Raw genomic sequence first — 15,687 nt, forward strand, 5'->3', positions numbered from 1 at the left:
ACAACCTCAGACGCTACTTGGTTCTTGGATTTCACTGCATCCACATCAGAATCCAACCCGCCGGCCCAAAAAAGCGTACTTTGCAAATGGAGATAAATTATTTATGTCCTTCAGGCCTAATTGCGACTACCTCCGCAGCTATGCACCAGGGATGTGATAGACATTTAGACTAAATTCTAATCAATGAACAATTGATATTTCCCTTAGAGCTTCTGCCCGCTAGCAGATTGCTAAATTGTATTTTAGCACCTTCAGTAAACAGCAAGCAAACAGCAAACTAACACAGCCGAACATTCACAATCTAGCATTGACACTTGCTAGCGATGTGACACACTGTGCAACAATTCCTAGCGAGCCATGTGCTTATGTAAATGTGCGCGCACTCAGTCGTCATCCACAGTATTTCTCCTCCCTACAAAATGCTTGAGGAAGAGACCTGCCTTTGCCTGAAATGATTCGTTTATTATCAAGGTACGGTATCAATCTTCTGGACGTCGGCAGAAATAACACCAAAGGGAAAAAAATTCCCATTGCTTTTTGTGAGACTTTTCTTTCTTTGATTCAGCGTCTCGATTTTTGGCTCCGAGAGACGTGTGAACTTCTTTGGATTCGATTGCGTTCTGATCGATCTTTTCTAAAAATACAACATTTCGAGGAACCTGGTAGCGAAACTGCCCAACTTTTGTCCAAAGGTTGCTATTTCCCTTTTTTAAGTGAACAATTCTCTCTACCACCAGTCACCCCCCACCCCCCAACTCTTGAACAAAACAAAAAAAGAAAGGTTTTTTGTGATTGAACTTTGCCTTGTGGCCCAGGTCTGCACCTGCTCCTATCGTCTTATTTGGGACAGGGGGAGGATAGGATCTAGTAGTGACGAGCTGGGTGTTGGGTGAGGATTTGGGGGAAGTAGCCAGTGAGGGAAAGAGATTTTTTTTTTCTTTAGAATATTTGATAATTGTTTTTATCTTGTTTCGTAATTGTTAAGTACTTTGTATTGTTGCAGTGGTGCTGTGCCAGGGGCTACAAGGTTTGCTGAAACTGAGGAGGGATTTTGCCACTTCAAGCCACAATAGCGCCAGCAGTGGTAGATATACCAGTTTTACTGGTACTTGTTGCAGCAGCGGTAATACTGTGGTCACCCTCAGTGTGGGTGCCTCAGGAGCTAGTTTCTGTTTTGCCCATGTTAGGGAAACATAATTATTCAACCTTCTTCAACCTAACTCTTTGGAAGCAGGTCTGGTTTAGAGGAAGCCGGTCTGGTTTAGAGGAAGCCGGTCTGGTTTAGAGGAAGCAGGTCTGGTTTAGAGGACACAGGTGTGGATTGGAAGACGCAGGTCTGGGTTAGAGGAAGCAGGTCTGGGTTAGAGGAAGCAGGTCTGGGTTAGATGAAGCAGGTCTGGGTTAGAGGAAGCAGGTCTGGGTTAGAGGAAGCAGCTCAAGCTAAGAGGAATCAGGTCTGATTTAGAGGAAACAGGTCTGGTTTAGAGGACACGGATCTGGTTTAGAGGACACAGGTCTGATTTAGAGGATAGAGATGTGGATTGGAAGTAGCAGGTCTGGGTTAGAGGAAGCAGGTCTGGGTTAGAGGAAGCAGGTCTGGTTTAGAGGAAGCAGGTCTGGCTTAGAGGAAGCAGCTGTGGCTTAGTGGAAGCAGCTGTGGCTTAGTGGAAGCAGCTGTCTCTTAGAGGAAGCAGTTGTGGCTTAGAGGAAGCAGCTCTAGTTTAGAGGAAGCAGCTATGGCTTAAACTAGGAAGCAGGTCTGTACATAGGATGTATATCCAGCACTAGCTGAGCACCAGTTCTCTTGATCATGAAATGTGACTTAGAGGTGGCCTCTCTCAGCATTAGGAAGCATTATTGCAGTACAGAAGCAAATAATGTTCTGGGGTAGTGGCCAATAAAATCTGTCATATATGCTGATGCTAAACAATGTCACTCTCTCACTCTGTATACTGGAGTGACTCATGGGGGTGATGTTTTTATTTTTTGGTCTGAACGGTTAGCTTATACAATTTACTGTACGATATATCCCTCCCTCTCATCGCACTCTCTCTCCCTCCGTCTCCCTGTCTGCCTACCAGTCACGCCCTCCCACTCTCCCTCCCTGCCTGCCATTCACGCCCTCCCTCTCTCTCATTGTACCCTCTCGCATGTCATGTGAGCCCTGCCCTGGATACACACTGCTCCCCTCACGCAAGGTGCGCTAATGCCTGTGAAAAGTTTCACATTTCTAATGGGTCCCTGTACAGTAGTTTCATCTTCCCACCCTCTTGCTGTCCCTACAACAAAAAGGGACTATTAGTTCACATTTCCTAATGCACATTTGCTCTCAGGTTCATTATCCTCATCATTTCTTTTTTAAGTAAAAAAGTCAATTTATGGGAGCATCACAATACTTTACAGTCAGTTTTAGAACTACAATTAAATACAATTATTTTGTTACACAGGAGACAGACAGGAAAATACAGAGTAATAATAATAATAATAGCATGCTCTTGTATAGCGCTGCTAATTTTACGTAGCGCTTTACAGAGACATTTTGCAGGTACAGGTTCCTGCCCCGTGGAGCTTACAATCTATGTTTTTGGTGCCTGAGGCACAGGGGTTATATTGACTTGCCCAAGGTCACAAGGAGCCGACACCAGGAATTGAACCAGGTTCCGCTGCGTAAACTCAGTGCCAGTCAGTGTCTTTACTCACTGAGCCCCTCCTTCTCAATAATAATAATAACAATAATAATAATAATAATAATGATAATAATAATAATTAATAGATGGTTGGATTAAATGAACAATTGGTATACACATTCAGTTTACAAATATTTCATGGACAGTCAGAGATGATTATGGGCACAAGTAACATTTACACAGGATTAAAACTGTGTTAGGAGAAGTAGGATAGAACTTCGATGTGTTAGAACAGGGGTGTGCAAACTGGGGGGGCACAAGATTTTTCTGAGGGGGCGCGGGCGGTTGCAGAGGCCCTGCGCTCTTCCCCAAGGCATTGAAATGAAATGCCGGGGGATGGCGTGAGGCCCCTGCAACTTCACTTACCGGGATTCAGAGGCTTGTTGTGACGCGTCATCATGGCAACGCGGCATCAAATGACACCGCCGGGTCATGTGACGTGATGTCACGTGACCCCGCGGCATCATTTGATGCCGGCAAAAGAGGTAAGGGGGGGGCGCAAGCATGGGAGGGAGCAGCTCAAATAGTTTGTGCACCCCTGTGTTAGAACAGGCTCGGCCTCAAGGAACTAACAATCTATAAGGCAGGGTATGTTGGGTACAGGGGATGAGAGGGCTGGTGAGTATCGGAAGCAATAGAGCAGCTTTAACCGAACAGCAGCAAACGGTGACACCTTTGGGGCGACTCGGGTGTTTCGTTCCAGAGATTCTTTGTGGCAATGAAAAAAGCAGCATGGCAACACACAGTACCTCCATCCCACATGCGGTGGGAGGGGCTGATGGACTCCAGCTGATCTCTGAAGTGGTTCTTGCCCTCATGCTATTAACCCCTTCCACGCAGGCTTGGTGGACAGGGGCAGTAAAGGCATATGAGCAGTGAGGGAGACGCTGCAGGTAGTTGTAGACGTGGAATCAAATAATGAAAAAGAGACAGGGGTTTTTTTTTTTTTGTTTTTTTTAAATCGGTCCAATGGCTGCACAACTGGGTCAAAAAAACTGCATCAGGAAGGAAAAACGTTCTTCTTATAATAAATAGTGTTTTCTTGATTGATAAATTATTATTAGCATTTATTTGTATAGCACCAACATATTCCACAGTGCGGTACAGTGGGAGGTACAGAGTGACATCAACGACATAAACAGATTGACATACAAGTAAGGGCAGACGCGCAAACAGATACAGAAGGGAATGTGGGCCCTGTCCCCGAGAGCTTACACTCTACAGGATAAATCTGATTTAGTGTTCCTTGGCATCGGCTCTCCCTAGTTTTGCAGCCAGGAGACTTTGATAAATGACCCCCGATGGTTGCTGAGCCAAACAATAAAAATATAAGAATTAAATATATAGCGGTGGAATTTTCACAGAGTTTCTAATTAATTAAGGCGTTGTGTAGCTATTAGTACTTGCCCAAGGTACTGTGGTCCTGCTCTTATCTTCTCTTCCTCCAATATGTCAACTAAGTTTACAACGCGGTCCAATGTGTTTTGACTGTAATACGAATTCATCTTCTTTGTAGTTTTTAAGTTTTGGCTTCCATGCCTAACTTTTAGCACATCTCAGTGATATGTTCCACAAAAAAGTTCAATAAAGGTGAAATTCATTCTGACCTATTTATGTTCTTGTAATAAAATGTATCAGCCGCCTAGTGCAAACATTGTGTCCATATCTGAGAATAACACCATTAGGGATTTTCTTTTTTTGTGAGATAAAAACATGATTTTCAAATGATTACTCAGGGTTGCCTTTGACATTCCCAGCTGTTTGCTTTTTCTGCGCCTTGTTCACTTTCCCTTTACAGAAAGAATGTCTTTTTTTCTATTTTCATGTTGCCTTTATACAGACCTCGGTAATGTTGTATGGAAATCCTTCTACACTGAAGACGAGAGAAATTCTTAAATGTCAATCTTTAAATTAGACTTCATGCTAAATATCAAAGATCATAAGAACACTGATACTCTCTATATGTCGCAAACCCACCTGGTGAAATCATAGTGAATGACAGAAAGCCCTGGTAGGAGCGTAAAATGAATATGTGTAGTAAAAAAAGGTTTGCCCTGTGTAACAATGTTGCAAGACATTTCTAATCTATGCATATACATATGCATTATCAATCTGATAATAATTTAAATTGCCCGTATTTGTATCAATGTTTGTTTCACATGAGTAGGTTGGGAGGCAACGCCGAGCTCGAGACAGTCCATCCCGCGCTCTGAGATTGAGTGGTGTTTCCGTCTTGCTCTGCTACTTCCGAGTATGCGCAGTCCATTTGCTGTTACAGTATGTGCACGTCTCCCAAATTCAGTTTCTCTCTCTTAGGTCAACTGATGATTTAGACAAGGGGCTGATCTGCATGCAGTGCCCACAGTATTCTTACCACAACGTGTTCCGCAGACTGATCTGCTTCATTGGACGGTAATTGCAAGCATCCACATCAGCCCTGATATACCATCTCACACAGGTGTGTTAGATGCAATATAATTACTTCCAGGTAATTGGATCTATAGGTCTCATAGAGAACCCTACTGTATGTACACATTTCAATGGTCCCTATATCGATGAATTGGACAACAACAATGGCAGAGTGTGATTTTAGCATCATTATAATACAAATCATATGTAATTTATCTGATGTGGATGCTACAAAAGAGCATATAAAAACAGTATCAATTAATACAAGTCTGCCCACGGACGGGGCAGCATGCACTGTACCACTTAAGGATCTCACTGGATAACAGATTCATTATATGCAAGTTGATGCGTGTTATTTGTATTCACTTTTAATATATATTTCTTCAACCTCGGCGCGCTCTGTGCCTGTTGTTTTGTTTTCTATGACTGGCCTACCTGTGGAGTAATCCTCGGTGGATCTTCAGTGGAGATGGTGAATATCTCAACGCACAGAAGCAGCAAAAGGAAGGAGTTGGTTTATACCTGAGACTGTAGGAAGCATGAGCGCGGATCAATAACCCCCTTTTTCGTTTCACATAAACCTGTTTTGTGTGCTCTAAATTGTAAGAGGAATATATAAGTATTTTTTTCCAGTTTGGAGGTGAAATACAGCAATTAAAAAAAGTATGTATCCTCTTACAGTATGTTTCCTAGCTGATGCTTCTGTTAAATATCCATGTAAGACATTATAAGATATTTAGATTGTTTTTGAGGAAGGGGAACTAATTTTTCAACTAAAAAGTAGAACTTAACTTTTTATTTAGTGTTTATGGGTCTTATTCACTAACAGGCAATGAATCTACTGTTGGAATGAATGGATCTGCTGTACTAGCCATCTATTGTACACAGCTCTTTATATACACTGTAGTATACAAGCAAATCGTTTCAAGGAACTGGTGACATTAAGAGGAATAAGAGGACCACATTAAGACAGGAATAAGAGGACCATATATAATTGAAACTATAGGGATAAGACAATCTCTGGCCCAAAGAGTTTATGATTTATGTCATATGTAATTGCATTTGGCATCTCATTGTATAGTAAAGTGGGTATAAAAGTGCAAATCATTTTTTGAAAGCCTCTCTGCACCTGAACAAGTCACTTACTGTACCTCATATATTACTGTCCTGAACTTGTCTTTTTTATCTACAAATTGCAAAAACAACTGTGCTGAAAATAGCATATCAAAATATCGACACTACTTGTACGGGTAGAATTATTCCTGTAGAAAATACAGGTTTAATTAATTCATATTTCATTATATTTGTTTTCCCAATGCATTTGTTGTTGTTTTTGTTTTGATGTTGTACTTTAAGCAGCTCTTCATTTGGTAACATACTTTATCTCTTGGTCAAATTATGGTGGATCTGTCAACCTGATCAGACTCTATTTACTTTGCTGCCAGCCTGTTATCTCAGCTTCCAGCAAGTCATTTGTCTTTGCGCAGGAAGGAGACACGATTTACTCGGTTGAGTATTCCACTGAGTGATCACGAAAGATGAAGAAACAATCCAGCACGATGAAGAGAAATACACAGGATAAAATATATTTTTGATCAAGAATAAATGTCTTTGTTAGAAGTGTTCTTTGTATGTTTTATCTTTATATTGTAGGGTTATATACACAGTGTTGCTTTTTTTATGTTATAGTAATATATGTATGTCTTGTCTTTATATTATAGTAATATATGTATGTCTTGTCTTTATATTATAGTAATATATGTATGTCTTGTCTTTCTGTTCTATGTATGTCTTGTCTTTATGTTCTATGTATGTCTTGTCTTTATGTTCTATGTATGTCTTGTCTTTATATTGTATGGTTCTGTCTTTATGTTCAATGGATCTATGTATTTCTTGTCTTTATGTTCTATGGTTCTATGTATTTCTTGTCTTTACTTTCTATGGTTCTATGTATGTATTGGGAAGGTTATTGCACACAGTGGGAATTGATTTATCAATGCTGCCAAACTGGTGCAAAAAATTGAACCAGATTTCTCAAAAGTTCAAGACTCCGTGTCAATGAAACGTGGCCTCATTCACCTTCCTAATACCAGAAGCCCAGCAATACCCGAGAGCCAACGGACATTCGGGATCACAACCACGTGACCACTTCGTTATTGATCTCGTGGTCGCAGCCGTTCCCTCATAGTTAGACAAACAGCAGCGGTGGGAGCTCTACTTCTGCTCGGGAATACCCCAAGAAATACCCGGTACAGCACAAGGACTCTGGAGTGCCATGGCTCGTACATCAGAAAGGCCGCAAAAAAGAGTTTAAAAAAAAACCCCATTTATTCTGGGTTTCACAATAAAATGGCAGCCGGCTATTTGAAGCAGCGTTGTCATGTAAAACGAAGATATGCCCCTTCCAGTAACGTTTATTCGTATGGTGACTTAATATATACTTTTAATGTCTGTTGCGAGCATAGTAAGAAATAACTGGTTCCCATTTACTTTAGTGCCATCGTTTGGTGCATGTAACCAAAATGAGGACAAAAAGAGCAAATAAAGTGCCCCAGATTTACCAAAGAAAAGGAATCTGCTTAAGACGATGGGAGTTTTTATATGATGAATCTGATGCTGCTGGGTTTTTTTTGCTCTGGTTTTGCAGCAGGAACAATTTGAAGCACATTCCCCATGCGTTAAACTGGGCACATTTCAACAGACCAATGGAGTCTCATGACTGATGTCTCATGACTACAAAATGGTGGCAAAATCAGCGAAAATGTTGTTTCCCCTTTAATAAATCTGGTGAAATCTTTTACACTAGTTTTGCAGCCAGGAGATGTTAATAAATAACCCCAACGTTTCCTTATTTCTCCTGTATGCCCTTCTGGGTCCTCCTCTGCCAGGTAGGGGACATGCTGAAGCAGAATTCGGTTTGTCCCCAAACAGTCCGTTTTGAAGATCTATACTGAAAAGGCAAAACAATTTGACTATTTTCAAAGAGAGAAAAAAACCGACATGTTTTTGATTTACAGGTGTTGAAACTGTGAGGAAGCCACTTGCATTGGTAAATAACATAGTCTGATTCCTGTTCAGCTTCTAAATCTAGGTCATGATTATATCATTGCTGCCTGAGGATGGTGGACTGGAAGCAAACCTCTGATGTTATATAAAACATAAGTTCAGGGAGCCAATTATATAGATGTGGAAAATATTATTATGTATTTAATATTCTGTCAAATGAAAACATCACTTGTGGTGTGTTTGCATGTCTCAGACCGGTCTGTGACCCTGCCCCATTATCTCTTAGCGCAGGGGTGCGCAAACTAGGAAGACGAGATTTTCTGAGGGGGGGCAGAGGGCGGCGCTTACAGAGGCCCCGACGCTCTTCACCACAAGATTTAAATAAAATGCCGGTGGGGCGCGCGAGGCCTCTGTAACTCCCCTCGTACCTGCTCTCCGGAGGCTTCTGGTGACACGTCGCCATGACAACACGGCATCAAATGACGCCGCGGGGTCAAATGCCATGACAAACAGGAAGGTAAGGGGGGAGAGCCGTCAGGGGGGCACAAAGAAAACCGTGTGCGCACCCCTATCTTAGCAAACAGTGCTTCCACTGCAGCCAGGGATTCTGGGTAATGACATGCAAATGAGCGCTCACAGTGAGCCATTCTTTATTTCTTATTCATTTTAACATGGACCCTTATAAGCTTTTTACCCACCCTAGCTTTTTTGATGTCATATTATTTCAACAAATAAATAACACTAAACCGTGGATACCACCAAAACCCAGTAAACTAGTTTTACTGCTTACCATTTGGATTCACTCATGTGTCATTATCCCCAGTCTGCCAATATACAGTATTTCCATTATATATGCAAGTCCTGTAATGCATCTGATCTTTCTGCTGTCAGACTCGCTTCTTCCTAATGAATAGAGATGGCACTTTGACATTAAATCAGAGTTCTCTCATTAAAGTTCCTAAGGAACAGCTTTGTTCTCAGACTCTTTGGCATTGAGAGTTTTTCTCCATATGGTCATAAAGTATTATCTACCAAGATATCTCTATTTTATGCTTCCCCGACAACTAATCAATAGGGGTTGAGCAAAGCTATCTAAATCACAATGGAATCGCATGTTCTTTGCTTGTATAAAAGTAAATCATGGTAGGGCAGACACTTCTGACCTCATTATTTCTCTTTGCAAATGTACCATTATGACTAATTGTCCTCTTTTCCCAATAATGACATGGCTGCAAAACGTTTGGACAACATGTTCAGAACCATAAATGTTGATGTATGCTGAAAAATTAGTTGAGGAAATACTGGTGTGGACACATGCTGCATTACAGCTCTGGGTTTTCCCAATTGGCCTATTTTTACTGCATTAGGCCAGGTCCCCGCTGGCTACTGCAGCGCCCGCTGTGGCGGACGATGCAGGGACAAGAGCCGCCCCACAATGGGGCTGGGCCCGTCGCGAGGGGGGGGCGCCGCGCTGCGCCGACAGAAACTCCTGCTCTCAAGAAAATTGAGATCAGGAGTCGCGACGGAGCACTAAGCCACGCCCCCCGGTGGCTCAGCCAATGAGGGCGAACCTGCCAGGTGATGTCACGGCCGCGACCCCGTCACTCCCCCTGCAGACTGGGGAATTCGGCTGTACGCGCCGCCAGCCTCGCAGACGCGCGTGCAGCGCAGGCAGCGGGGCCGCAGCCTTAGGCTGAAACATATTACTTGGGTCTCTAAGTAAGACGGGGTATCACACCCTGACCGAGCGAAAAATCAAATGCAGATTAGGTAGAGATACCTCGCATTGGCACTTGATGAATCCCAGCCCATGTCTCCTCTGGTCAAAGGACCTGTGGAAACATCCTCATAATGTTCATCAAACAGCGGTAATCCTTATCATGCGTTACGGCCCATTCATTGCTGTGAATTTGCTGAAGTGAGAGAGGCATAAGGTGGAGGTCATTTAATAACACTGTACTTACAGGATCCCAGCCCATTTTTCTCTTGTTCATTGTCTTACAAGTTTGTTCTACGACTTGATTTACTATTCTAAGGATTTTTTTTTTTTTGCTTTTAAGATGTACAACATCGTTTTAATACATCACTTTTTTTTTTTTCTCTTAAAAAGCTGAATTGGTAATTTTTGCCTTTTTTCACTCGTACGACTATTCCTTTGAAGGCTCAGGGCTGACAGCTGGTGATGAGATAGATCATTCAAGCATTTTCATTACTAAAAGGATTGCACGCTCGAGTAAAAAGTGTATCCTATTCGAAAATAGAGCAGAGGGCAGAACCAAAGGTCATCATTTTGTGTTAATGTTACACTGCCGATACTTGTTGATGCATTTTTTATGTTCTCTTAAACAAAACCAATTTCCATGTTGCCAGTCTGCCCTTCAGATTGAAAGTCCTGAGTCAGTACAACCTTTGAAGCTAAATGTTAGGAAATCTAATGTTGTTACAGACACTTCACAGCACCCAAGTGAGAGTATTTATCTTGCATGCTTTTAGCCTGACATATTGGAATCTTCAACTGAAACCGCCTCCCTGTGTTCACATTGAGAAAGATAGTGCTTGTTTTGTTCATGCTGTTGTAAACTAAAGGAAAAAGGTATACAGGGATATACTAAATAAGTAAACATGGGAAGGATGTTGACCCAGGGAGTAATCTGATTGCCAATATTTGGGGTCAGGACGGAATTTATTTTTCCCCCTTATGAGATATCATTAGATGATATTTCACTAGGTTTTTTTGTTTGGCTTCCTCTGGATCAATATGCTGATATGGGAAAAAGTATCTGTCGTCTAAATTTAGCATAGGTTGAACTTGATGGACGTATATCTTTTTTCAACCTCATCTACTATGTAACTGTGTAACTATGTAACTTATTTTAAGTAAAATTATTAAATCTATTTATTTCGATAGAACACCCAACTGGGTTCCCAGCACTCAATGGTACATAAAGAAAAATGAAAACACTGCGGATTACCTTGTGTACAATATATATATATATATACTGCAAATGTACTTCAAATGTAATGATTATATTATTATATATATTATATATTATAACCTCCACCGTTTGTTGCCTTTTTCACCCACCATAACTTAAAATGTAATGGTAAACCTACCCAGCCTAGAAATATTGCAAAGCAAGTATAAACCAACCTCACACCGATGATACCCATCAAGGTTGAAACATGTCGGTGAGTGGTTTGACTTGCTTTGCTAGTCCCATGCTGTGCTTAAAAGCGGTGTGAACGGCGATGCATCTGCTTAAATGGTCTCCATGTAAATGGATATTCCAGGCAAAAGGTGACACATTGTGTGCTCATTTGCATGTCATTTCCCAGAATCCCTTGCTGCAGTGGGAGCACTGTATGCTAGGTGATAATGGTTGAAAGGCAGGGTTGCAGACCTGTCTAAAACATGTGAATGTGTTCACAAGTAATATTCTTTATTGGCTATATATATATTATATAGATACACTTTGACTTGAGCTTCACCGTTTCACTTGCACAGTGTTATTATTATGGACTATTTAACCCAGATCTTGTTACGCCTCATTGTCTGCACTGCAGAGTATCCTGTGGTGACTCTAACATATAGGTTCATACAGCTCTTTTTAGCTTATTCCCAGTGTTTGCAGTTTTCTTTTTGTACCACTGAGTGCTGGGCACCCAGTTGGGTGTTCTATTTGTATTTAGTGAGTGTTTAGGGTCCCTCCGCTGTTCCCGTTGCACCACCAATAGATATATCAGTCACTCCTTGGTGTGCTGCCTATATCAGGACCGTGTTAACAGCATTATAGGCCCCCAGGCAAAGCAGTGCACTGGGCCCTGCCTACACAACCACTCACACGAATGCAGACACGCCAACTCTCCACTACAAGTCGTAATTTTTCTCCTTCTACCGAGTTAGCGGGAGATTTGAATGTTGAGGCGGGTGATCGGAAAATTAGTGTTAAATTCTGGTCTGTGCATAGATTAGCGTGGGGCCCCTATGCTCGTGGGACCCCCGGTCAACTGCCCAGCGTGCCCATGCGTTAAGATGGCACTGGCCTATATCCTATACTTTCCATTTATTTCGATGGTAGTTTTATTTGCAACAGGTTAGATATAAGCATTATTGGATATCCCCATAAGAGGACAATAGAAATGTTTCCAGAATTTGCGTTTGAACACTTAACTACCTCTTACTGTTCCATTGTATGAATTTGAACTAAAAACAGTGATTTTTTTTTTCCATTTATTTTAAGTGCTCTTAGTCATAATTCATATTAAGATAATAATATTTAACTTGAATAATTCAAAACGGTTAGAATACAAACTTGAATTTGTGGAACCAATGTCTACAATTGTGAGTTCCGTTAGTCACCATCTTCACGAAACACACCTTCGCTCCCCCCTACTAAAAGTAACGATTACCATTGCTTGCAAGGCTACTAATTTAGTTACATGAAATCAATGTTCGGATATCTTCTCCTAATGGACATAATCTGAACAAACATTTGACCTGGTTATTAGGATCTGAAGGAGGCCAAGATCTAGATTTTCCCTTTTTTGACGAATAAAATGTGTTTCAACGTGTCAGTAACTCTCTGGCAACTTAATTTAGAGCTTGCAATGAAAATAAGGCAACCGCCTTTTAAAATGTATCAGCGTTTTAACCATTCGGCCGCCAGCAATGCTGTGCAGGCCCCTCTGGCCATGAAAGAGTTAAGATATTTTCTTTTTACGTGTTGGTTTTACTTGTAATGTGATTTAAAACCGCATTGCATATTTATTCATCGCTGCATCACAGGTGGAAATAAACATGCTATAATACATAGCAGAATGTAGCATGTACACTCAGAACTGGTAACTCAGACCTATACATAACGTGTAGAACAAAATACTAAAATAAAGCGTAGAGGCAAAACTAAGGCCCAGGTCTGCTAAGCGATGCTTTGGCACTGGCAGCCACGTGGTGGTCTATTCAAGTAGTTATGGCAAAGCACTGCTTAGTGCATTTATATTTTATTTATTTATAAAATGTGTTACCAGGAAGCAATTCATTGAGAGTTATCTCTCGTTTTCAAGTATGTCCTGGGCACAGATTTATGATGACTTAAACATTAACTGAACAGGGTTATAGAATGGAAGGGCTCCGGCGCAACTGCGCATGACAAACTTGAAAAAACTCCCGGATGATCTTCAACAAACTTTATTGCACATCACACACTTGGGGCTACAGTGTGTGATGTGCAATAAAGTTTGTTGAAGATCATCCGGGAGTTTTTTCAAGTTTGTCATGCGCAGTTGCGCCGGAGCCCTTCCATTCCCTGACATTTACAGAAGGCTGCACGCAGGAGCTGTTGAGGAGAGCAGGTCCCAGACCGGAGATGAGATATAGGTAAGGGTTTTTATTCCCCCTACTCCGGTTAACTCAGTGGCCACGCACAGCTCCCTCTTATTCAGCCCCATTGACTACTTTGACACCATAGGTGCACTACTGACCACTGAAGCGCAAGACAGTTTTTTCTTTGAACAGGGTTATACATTATATTCACAAACATTTCAGGACAGTTAGAGGTAATATGATTTTAGGCGTCTGTAACATTTATGACAAGATTAAAATGTGAGACAGCTTTAGTTTTGAAAGAATTTAGCCTGGTGGCGACTTAGAGAGTCTCCGGTAGATTGTTCCAGATGAGAGGTGCACGGTAACAGAAGGAGAGGCGGCAGGATACTTTGTTGAACGTTGGGACCGTGGACAGTCTTTTGGAGTCAGATCTAAGGTAATAAGTGCTGCGTGTGGTAAAATGTACTTTGCGTCTAGACTCAAGTGATGGCCAATCTAGTTATTTGAGCATTTCGCAGCGATGTGTGTTGTATTTACATTGTAGGACAAAGCGGCATATTGAGTTGTAGAAGGTGTCTAGTTTGCTAAGGTAAGTTTGGAGTACTGTAGCACAGGGGTGCACAAAGTGGGGGGCTCCCCCACCCTCCCAGGGGGTGCAAGATTTTTCAGGGGGCCTCGGCGATTGCAGAGGCCCCGCGCTCTTCCCCAGGGCATTTACATTAAATGCCAGTGGATCGTGTGAGGCCTCTGCAATGTCTCCTTGTCTTCGGCAACGTGTGTCAAATGACGCCACGGGGTCAAGTGACATCAATGTGACCCCGTTGCGTCATTTGACGACGAAGACAAGGAAGGAGTGGGTCGCGAGCTGGTAAGGAGAGTAGGCAGGGGTGCGCAGGGGGAAAAGTTTGCGCACCCCTGGTGTAGCATATACTATGTCCCCATAGTCTATAATTGATATTAGCATCTGCTGTGCGATACGCTTTCTGACAAGCGGGCTTAGGGAGGATTTGTTCCTATAAAGTACACCTAGTACATACACTATGCACCCAAGTCTTTTTAAAGTGTATGTTTTCCAGAGCATCAACATAAACCAATGATGCTGACATGTCTAAGGAGTTAAATATTGGTGACTGATGCCTTTTAATAAGGCACCAATTATTATCTCTAGATAATCTTTCCATGGTAGTTTAGATCCTGCAACCAGGAAACCTCTCTTTCCTTTTATGTTACTGCATGTTCAGCAAGAGATGCCCCCCTTTTCCCAGGCAATGTACCTGCCTCTCCCCGTTCCTCTCCCCCTGCCCCTCCCATTCCTCTCCCCCTGCCCCTCCCATTCCTCTCCCCCTGCCCCTCCCCATTCCTCTCCCCCTGCCCCTCCCCATTCCTCTCCCCCTGCCCCTTCTTGTCCCTCTCCCCCTGCCCCACCCCACTCCTCTCCCCCTGCCCCACCCCACTCCTCTCCCCCTCCTCCTGTTTGGTTCTTGATTTGGTATGAACTAAAGCCTCTGAAATTATGATAAAGTCATCGCATGTGGTGAACGGCAGGCAGAGGTTTGAGAAAACAGTCGATTTCCCACCGGTCAGGAGGCCAGGTCCCTGCTGAGATGAAACGTGCAGTATACCTAATTCAAATACACGGGAAACATGTAAATTATGTTTAACCCTTTGGACACCAGAGTGCCACGGCCCCTCCAGCAAACCGCGATCCTCAGAGCGGTCACGTGATAATGGCATCGCTTAATCTGGAAACAGAAGAGGAGACGTCTCCTCGTCCATGTCCCCGCATTACAGATGATTGATTCCCTGCGCTCCAGAAGAGCACAGGACACGATCTGCCCTAGAAAACTAGCACTCTAAGGGCATGACGTAACCCCTAGAGTGCCAGACACCATGATGTAGTGGCTGCATTTTGAGGCACCCAAAAGGTTACAGATGATTCCAGTTATTTGGTAGGTTGTGTCTCAGATTTCTATTTCTGTCAACTATGGTAAGTGAAACTTCCCCTTTAATCTATACCACTGTCTTTAATCTTCCATCGCTTTGCTCAGTAGAATATTATGTTGTCACTCTCTAAATCAACAATCATAACAGCACTTGAGCTATTTAAGATGAGCCATGTACGTAAATGCATCTTGTTTCCTCCGTGTCTCCCTTTTGCAAGTGAACGAGCACCCATAAAATGTCCAATATTCCTTATCCGGAGAGAGATACACTGAGCACATGAATGCTCTTCTAATGAGCTAAATAAAACCCTTGCTG

Source organism: Ascaphus truei, chromosome 19, assembly GCF_040206685.1.
Source record: "Ascaphus truei isolate aAscTru1 chromosome 19, aAscTru1.hap1, whole genome shotgun sequence".
In the NCBI taxonomy this organism is placed as follows: domain Eukaryota; kingdom Metazoa; phylum Chordata; class Amphibia; order Anura; family Ascaphidae; genus Ascaphus; species Ascaphus truei.